Raw genomic sequence first — 10,040 nt, forward strand, 5'->3', positions numbered from 1 at the left:
TTGACCTTTTTCCTTTGCAGTTCTTAAAATTCTTTCTTTGATCTGTATATTTTGTGTTTTGATTATTATATGGCGAGGGGATGTTTTTTTTCTGATCCAGTCTATTCGGTGTTCTGTATGCTTCTTGAACCTTCATAGGAATATCGTTCTTTAGGTTGGGAATGTTTTCTTCTATAATTTTGTTGAATATATTTTCTGGGCCTTTGATCTGCAGTTCTTCTCCTTCTTCAATCCCTATTATTCTTAGATTTTGTTTTTTTTTATTGTGTCCCAGATTTCAAGAATGTTTTGTGTAGAGAATTTGTTGGATTTGCCGTTTTCTTTGACCAGAACATTTATTTTCTCTATGGTATCTTCAGAATCTGAGATTCATTCTTCTATCTCTTGTATTCTATTGGTTATGCTTGATTCTGTAGTCTCCGTTCGTTTACCTAGGTTTTCCATATCCAGCCGGTTCTCGGTTTGTGTTTTCTTCATTGCCTCCATTTCAGTTTTCAATTCTTGGACAGTTTCCTTTACTTGTTTGATTGTTTTTTCTTGGTTTCTCAGGGTCTCATTCACGGATTTACTTATTTCTTCAAACTTTTTGTTATATTTCTCATCTAATTCTATACTCATTTCTTCAAACTTTTTGTTATATTTCTCATCCAATTCTTTAAGGGAGTTATTCATATCCTGTTTAAGGGACTCTATTGCTTTCATAATGGCACTTTTTTCCACTTCTTCTGGGTTAAGGGGTTCAAGTCCTTCTATTGTAGGGTCCTTGGGATCTGGTGTTTTCATGTTGTTTTTCAGATTGTTGGATGAGGTCCTGCCTTGGCGTCTGCCCATCTCTTACTTCAAATGTTCTCTATTGGAACTTCTGTTACCGGGTCAGGTTCCCTTCTTGGGTAGGGACTTCACTGACAGAATGCCCACCTTTCCTCAGGCAGGCTATTGAAGCACAGGTACTCCCTCTTTCCTGGATGTGCTTACAATGCAGGCCCAGCTCGCAAGGCAGCTGAGCTGGGGAAATTTTATGGCCCCAGGGGGAAGGGAGAAATATAGGAATTCGTACCTGGATGGGAGCTGGGATGGCAGGCGGGAGGGGGTAGCCAGCACTGCAGGGCGACCTGGGCGTCTATGGGGTTGGGGAACGCCCAAGCTCCTCCTCACCCGGACCCTGACCTGGTCCGAAGGAAACTCACCCCTCAGATGGCCCTCTGCTAGAAGTCAGGGCCCCTGCTGGTCAGGAATGTGGCTGAGCTGGCCCCTGGTCCATCTGTCCTCAGGGAGGCCTTTAAGACCCAGCAACTGCCTCCAGCCGGGATGTGCCTGCAGCCCAGGCCCAGCTTGCAAGGCAGCTGAGCTGGGGAAATTTTATGGCCCCAGGGGGAAGGGAGAAATATAGGAATTTGTACCTGGATGGGAGCTGGGATGGCAGGCCGGAGGGGGTAGCCAGCACTGCAGGGTGACCTGGGCGTCTATGGGGTCGGGGAATGCCCAAGCTCCTCCTCATTGGGACCCTGCCCTGGCCCGAAGGAAACTTACCCCTCTGATGGCCCTCTTCTTGAAGTCAGGGCCCCTGCTGGTCAGGAATGTGGCTGAACTGGCCCCTGGTCCACCTGTCCTCAGGGAGGCCTTTAAGACCCAGCCCATATTACAAATTTCAAAGTCCATGTTAGGTAACCTTTTAACCCTTCTTACCTCATACCCTAGCCTAAACTCCTTTCTGCTCATGCCACCCCCCCATCAAGTACTCATAATCATTCCCCCTTTGACCCTGGTATTTCTATTTCTCTCTCTCTCTCTCTCTCTCTCTCTCTCTCTCTCTCTCTCTCTCTCCTGCTCCTGTCTTTTTCATGACCATGGCCATTCTGCTAGCCAAGTTCAGTCTACTTCATTCTTCCAAATATCTCTGGCTATTCTCCCATGCCCTCAGACCTGTAATAAAATCTTTCCCTTTACCATACCATATCTACATACATATTTCTTTAACCTTGAAAACATACCTCAAATGACTCCAAGTTTGATTATTATAGTTCCTATTAACCTGTATTTCTTAATTAAAAATTACATTTTTAGGTGATCTGCATAATCACAATTCCCAAAACAAGAGTAGAAACATGCATTCAATGTAATGAAAAACTATTAAATTTGTATCAATAAACCAAAATCCATAACAATGTAAATATTTTGAGATTACTAATTGCCTTTTAGATTAAAATAGATTCAACAGTCTCCAGTTTTTCTTACCATTTCTATATTATATCATCTACTTTTCCTTTAGAAAGGCATATTTGAATTTAACTCCTCTGCTTAGGTTTTTACCTATGACCAATAAGAACTTGTAACAAATCCCCTTAAAATAATAACAAAGATCCATAATCCAACTTTTGGACATGTGGGAATTGTTTTCTTTAGACTGCTTCCTTTTGTCTGTGGTTCTGAAATCTTTGGGGGAAACATTGAGAATAATCAGGATAATGTATAATTTTAATGGAGTAGACCATGAGACTGGATTATCTCAGACAACATTGAAACTCTTCTGGATGCAGAACTCTGAGGAATCTGCAACAGAGATGCTCTGAGATGTTGGGTCATTTGGGTCATCTATTTTTATTGGTGTCTGGTCCCCTTGCTCTGGAAATATATGAACTTCTAAAGGTAACATACACATCTGTAATAACATAAGTATAGTCTGTGCATTGTACACAAGTCAGCCAAAGATAATTTATTGCTTTATGTTTGAGCAGGTAAAATATATATCCTGTTTCTTAATATTTTTCTAGGTTTATTTTTTTATGTTTGCAGCCAGGAATTTTAGAGTACCTTCCTAGGTCAAATCTGATTATGTTCAACCTTAAACAAATCCATAGCCTTTAATTTTCTGTGGGAATAAAAAATAACCTCTTTCCCAAAGCAACACATCTTTCAATTCCATTTTGAAATCAAGACATTTTTAAATATATAGTTGAGCAGCCTCCACAATCCATTGTTCTTAACAACTACCACTGATTCATCAGCAATGAAAAAAATTAGACAGCATAATAACATACAAGATTTAGAATCCTCATGTGTTTTCCATCTTTGAATGGCTTTTTTCTTTTATAATAGTTTATTCCTTTTTTAAAAGGCTTTAGTATTTTTAGACTATTTTATTTTTATTTTATTCTTTCCTTCTCAGGCCTATGTATATTTTTTAAACACATTGAAACCAGTTTAGAAGTTTCTTCCATCTGGATCTGACTTTACTGAGCATCTGTATTGTTCTCTGATTGCATGAAAAGAATGTTAAACTGTTATTTCAGCCTCTGGTGTGGCTCAGTTCAACACATGACACTAGCACATAGCAGTTGGCAGCTGGCTCTATTCGGCAAGCTTCTGCCAGGATATATGTCTCTGTGTTGAAGCTAGCATGAGAGTGTGAGACTAAGAAGCCACATTTGGCTCCATTCTAGTGTGTTTGAAAAAAACTTTTCTTAAGCTTTCCCAAGTTTTATTTGGATATTCATGGCTGGATTTTGGGCACCATTTGTTGGTGGAATTTCTGTGTCCCACCAATCAACTCTGTCTTACCAGCCAGCTCCCAAACAACCATACTGAGATTTATTATTAGTTATAAATTCTCAGTTGATATGCTTGCTGCTAACTGGCTTTTACAACTTAAATTAAGCATATTTCTTATCTGTGTTCTACCTTATTTTTGTACCTTTCTTCTTTCAGCATGACATGTTTATCTCCTGATCTTTGTGTCTGGCCTGTGACTCCCTGTTTCTCCACCCTTCTTCTTCCCAGTGTCCCCTCAGTTTGGCTTTACCATGTAACCTCTTCCTGCCTAGGTGTTGACCAGTCAGCTCCTTATTAAGTCAATGATAGTAATTTATTTTTACAGTGTATAAAAATAATTATTTCATAGCATCAACTAAAGATGATTTTTCTTCTATTTTTGAGCAGGTAAAAGGTATCAATTAAATTTACAAGTAAATTGGCACTGCATAGCTATAATAAAAATCTCGATTCCTCAAAATGAAAGGATGGCATATAATAATACGCCATGAGTACTTTGTAGCCAACAAGATATATCATTTCTCATTCAGTCTCAGAGCTGTTCCCATAGTAGAAGGATCAACATATATGTCACCTGTTCCTGTAGTCTCTCTTGGTTTCTTTTCTCATGTCTGTAACCAAGATTTTCAGGAGGTCTTCTCTGACCAAATCTTATCTTTATTCATGTGGAAGAGAAACATAACTTTATGTTTACTGTGAAAAAAAGGTATAAACTCTCTCCCAAAGCAATATATATTCTGACTCTTATTTTCAATTTAAGTCATTCTTAAAATACATAGATTGGTTTAATTCAGCAGGTTCTATAAACCAATGCCTCTCAATAGCTATTATTTTTGTTCATTAGCATTTTAAAAATTTAAAATTAATAAAGCAGCATGTAAGGTCCAAGATCCCTGTGTTATAATATTTCCCTTCCTGTTGAGGCTATTTTTATTACTTTACTCTCTTTTTAAAGACTTCATTATTTTTTAACTATTTTTATATGACTGTCTATACTTATTTCATTTCCTTTATTTAGCAACTTTTTAAGCATATTATACCTTTATAGCATTTTTCTTTGTCTGAATGAATCTGACTTTATTAAGTGCCCACAGAGCTCTCTGATGGCACGAAACAAATCTTAAACTGCCATGTCAGCTGCCTCATGGTACACCTTAGCACACGATGCTAGTGGCTAGCTTCATCCCATAAGCAACAGGTGAGAGCCAGTCTCTGCATGCCACTGAGCACTAGGAAGCATGGGAGATAGTAGGACTAGGAATACACATCCTGCTCTTTGTCCATAACTTTCTTTAACTTTCTTAGTCCCTATATTTGTGCACTCATGATGGACGCCATATGTAGTGTGCTTTTTTGTCAGGACCACCAGCCCACAATAAAATAGCACAGAAACTTACTATTAATTTTAAAAGCACAGCCTCAGCTTAGACTAGTAGCACCAGTTCTTCTAACTTAAATTAACTTTTTATTAATCTACATTTTACCATGTTTTTTTACCTTTCTTATATTCTGTATGTCTGATTTTCTGCACCTCCGTGGTGTGTCCTGCATGACTCCTTTTATCACCTCTTCCTTTCTACTCCTGAAAATCCTGCCTATACCTCATGTCTAGTTATTGGCCTTTCAGCTTTTTATCACACCAATCACAGCAAATATATCTGTATACCATGTACAAATACCCCACAACAAAAGATACTTTAAAAAATCAACAGCATAAGTCTTTTGTTTCCAATCATACAAAGACTCATTGTAATTATAAGACTGGAATTCTGTACCATATCTATCTAGTTCTATAAAATTTAACTAAAGTAGGATTTATAATCTTCATTGAACATGGACAATCCATTCTTACTTTAGAACTTTCTTAATCACTGTTAATCACACTGGAAAGTATACCCCTCCCCATCTCTCTGCGTTTAGTATCTTGTTATTTATTTCTCATCACTATTTCTCCTGCCTTTGCCTAACCTTTCCTAATCATCCTAGGAGAATGTGCCATATTACTCTCTTTTTGCATTACTTTTAATTTTCCGTGAAAGAAAATGATTAGATAAATACTTGATTCCAGAAGTTTCATTCATATAATTCAGGGCTATAAAATTTAAAAATAAGTTATATGAACATAAAGAAAGCCTAGTTATTATATTATCCATTTTTTTCATAATTTTTCATCAGCTGAAGGGCATTTAGGTTGTGTAATTTTGTTATATATGATAAATACAACATCAGTGAACATGACTGAGAAATTACTTGTGGCATAGGATATCAAATTCTTTGGTCATATGGAATGCAGTGGTACAGCCGGCTCATATTTTATACAGGAGCTGGATCCAGAAGCAATCTCACCAATAGTGAATGAGTATTATATTTCTTCACATACCCCAGCATTTGTCATCAGCTGTTTGGTTGATCTTTACCATCCTGACTGGGGTAAAATTAAATCTTAAATTTTGCAATTTCCTAGTTACTAGGAACAACAGATAATTTTTGGAGATATTTCTTAGTCCTTTTTATCTTTTGAGAAATCTCTCTCTCTCTCTCTTTTCAGGTCCCAGGCCACTGCTTGAAAGTCTGTTTGTTTGTTTGTTTGTTTGTTTTTTCACTTTTTCCTTTTTTTTAGTTACTTGTATATTCTGCATATTAATGCTGTAGGAAGTCTTACAGCTAGTGGTTACCTGCCCACTGGGGTGTCGCCTCTTATACTATGCATGCTGATGTAGAACCTGCATCTGGCCTCTTAACCAGCCTCTCTGTTCTGGTTGCAGATTTCAGTTTCTGATCTCCATTCTAGCAGAGGATTCTGATTTGTGAGTTCACCCCTAAATAAATAACCATCTATTTCTCAATTCTGAGCTAGTGTGGGATTTCTTTTAAGTGTCCATTCCACATATTAATCTTCTGTCAGATGTATAACATTCTCCTCTATTCTATGGAGTTCTCCACCATCTAGTTGATTGGTTCCTTAACTGTGCAGATTTTTTGTTTTATGAAGTTGAATTTGTCAATTTTTATTCTCAATTATTGGGTAAATAAAGTCTTATTTAAAAATTCTTTTTCTACCTATATTATGAAGTGTGCTGCTTATATTTTCTGCTAGTATTGTTTTCAGTGTTTCAGGTTTTGTGTTTGGGTCTTTGATGTACTTGGATTTAGTTTTGTGCAATGTAATAAATACAGATTTAATTTCATTTTTCTACATGTGGATATCAAGTTTTCCTAGCATAATTTGTGGAAGATGTTTTCTTTTCTCCAGAATTTGTTTTCTTCATCTTTGTTTAATATTAAATGATTGAATTTATTTATAGTAATTTTTTGAGTCTTTGCTTTTGTTTCACATGTCCACATTTCTGTTTTAGTGACAGAACCAAAGTGCTTTTCATTACTATGACTCTGTAATATATCTTAATATCTGTAATGGTAAGCCATCCAGCATTTGTCTTTCTGCCCAGTATTGTTTTGGGTATCTATAGTCTTTTGTGGTTCCATGTAAATTTAGTATAGATTTTTCTATTTCTGTAAAAGATTAGATGGATATCTTTCCTAGGATTGCACCAAATCTACAAATGGCTTTTGATTAAAAGATCATTTTCACAATGTTAATTCTACCAATATGTGAGCATGAGATGCCTTCCCACTTTCTACTGTACTTATATCTCTTCAGAGGTTTAACAAATTTCGTTGTACAGGTGCTTCATCTTGGTTAGGTTCATTTCCGGATACTTTATTTCTTTGGAGCTATTTTGAATAGGATTATGCTCATGATCGTTTTCTCTCTATGTTTGTTATTAGTATACTGAAAACCTATTGATCTGTGAAAGTTGATTCTTAATTCTGACACATTGTTAAATTTATTTATTGTTTCTAGATGTTTTCTGGTTGAACTTTGAGGATCTCTCATATGTAATGTCATGTCAATTACATATAGAGATGTTTTGACTTATTTTCTAAATTGTATCACTTTAATTTCTTTCTCTTACCTTTCAGTTTTAGTTAGTGTTTTGAAAAGGAATGGAGATAGTGAATAACCTTTTCTCATTTTCATGACAACCTCATCACTTCAAGCTTTTCTATATTTAGGATGTTATGTGCTATGGCTTTCTCATTTATTTTTATTATGCTGAGGTTATGTTCTGGAATGTTCGCTGATCCTTGTTTTTAAGTATTTTGACATGCATCCATTAAGACTGAGCTTCATGATTCTACTTGTTTGGGAAGTCCTTCTGTATTTGTGTTGCTTTTATTGGATAATGAATAAAGTAGCTACTTTGGACTGTGATAGGGCAGAATAGAGCTAGGCCTGGAAAGCTAAACTGAATGATGGGAGAAAGAAGACAAAAGTCAGGGAGAAGCCATGAAGCCACCAGATGAGAAAGATGTTAACTGCCAGCTGGAATATTGCAGGTAAGCCACGAGCCTCATGGTAAAATAAAAAGTAATAGAAATGGGTTAATTTAAGATATAAGAGTGATCTAGAAATATGAATAAGATAATAGGCCAAGCAGTTTTGTAATTAATATAGTTTCTGAGTGATTATTTTGGGTGGCCAGGAAATGAATGGGCAGCCTCAGACTACACTCTACTTTATAATTGGTTGTGCTTTTCTACAGTGGTCACTGTTGCAAATCAGTTTCCCTGATAGGAGAGAGAGGTACACTTACCTGCTGCTATTATGGCCAATATAGAACATGTAGTTAGGGATTCTAGTGGATTATTCAAGTAGTAATTGTAGGTTCTCTTCCAAGGTCCGTGACTCACTAGCCCTGTGTATAGGGCTAGGTTTCCAGTATCAGGTATAATTTTCCCCTTAATGAACAAATGGGAAGAGGGGATCGGGCTGGCATCCAGTATGTACATTGTGGTTCAAACCCAGTCTCGCAGTATCTAGTGATGAAGGGAAAGGTTAGATGTCTCATGAGTAGGGTTGCATGAATTAGTGGCAAGTACGGTAGGTCCTTGTGGGAGCCTGGAAGCTGCCTGCAATAAAGATATGGTGGCCAGTCTGGACATTGGCACTATATGTGGGACCTGGTCTAAATGAGGGGTGATGGAGAAGTTGTGTGGAGAGAAGAATAGAATGGACTTGGGACTAGATATTGGAGAAAGAGACTATAATTAAATGATGCATTGCCCCTTTTGTCTTATCAATCTCTTTGATTTTTTTTTCCTGTTCAGTTTCAACAATAGGAGCCATTAATTCATGGGACAGAAGACCACTCACATAGTCATCATTTAAGAACTTGTTAAGTTTTTATACTACCCAGCCCTTAAAGTTTACCTGTATATGCTAATATACTAGGGCAATAGAAAACAGATTTAACTGCAAGCTGAGTATTTCAGTAGCTGGCTACAACTCCAAATGTAGATACAAATTCAAACCAGTATTTTCCAGTTCTCTTTCCATTATTATAAATATTTGTAAGTTTACATCCTGGGGTATTTAAATAGCATTTCTGTGTATATGGTTTCAGAATTAAATAATCTTGAACTTAAAAGTGGATTTAAAACAAAATAATAAGACTTGTTTTTTAAGTTTTAATCTATATGGCTTGGGTATTTTATTTTCTGCACAAAATATAGTATTTGGGTTTACTTCTCCTCACTACCAAAATATTTGAAATTATCTGCCTTTTCTGAAAAAAACAAGTTATGTGCCCACCAATAATATAACTAACAGAGTAAGGATATTGTGATACTGGAGAAAATCCAGAAATATTTAATTCACTTACTTATTTTCCCTAATGCACTTAATACTAGTGATTACATGCTTGTTGCATTTTGATATAAAAAAGGAACTTCTGAAGCAGGAAAACATTACCATTGCATGAATATGTAAGTCATCCTCAATGCCAAAAATATCGTTAGCATGAATTGCTTTCTGTTGTGGCATCTTATAAATAGCTCAGCTTATTTTTATTGTATTCCTTCTGTATCTCCAGTGCATTACATCTATTTAATATTTAGCAGTAATAACTAATGCACACAGTGAAACTGAATGCGATTCTCTTGTGTCAGTGACAGTAACAGATAGTTCTTGATAATTGTGATTCATGTGTAGCTCCATATTTCATTAGAAGAGAATAGCGAACAATGCCAGATCAACTGCTTGAGCAATTTTGTGTCATCAATCTCAAACCACTTCCCAACGTCATAGAAGCTCATATTTCCACACAGTAATATATTCGTGTCATCTCATTGTCATATATCCTGAAATGTTTTGGAAAGATAACTAGAAAATAAAGCCAAATATGAGTATTTGTCTGTGCTATGAGAAGGTGAGATAAATGAACATTTATTAAGAATATATTCTCCTAGGTCTATATTGTGTGTGTATACACAAGTTGAATGGGAGGAGAGGCAAGTTTTCTAGTGTGTACATTTAGTGTCTTTATTATCTGTATTTATTATCTGTCTTAATTAGGGTTTCTATTTATGTAAAGAGACACCAGAACCACAACAACACTTATAAGGAAAATATCTAATTTTCCTTATGG

The sequence above is a fragment of the Myodes glareolus genome, chromosome X (genome assembly GCF_982192425.1).
Source record: "Myodes glareolus chromosome X, mMyoGla1.1, whole genome shotgun sequence".
In the NCBI taxonomy this organism is placed as follows: Eukaryota; Metazoa; Chordata; class Mammalia; order Rodentia; family Cricetidae; genus Myodes; species Myodes glareolus.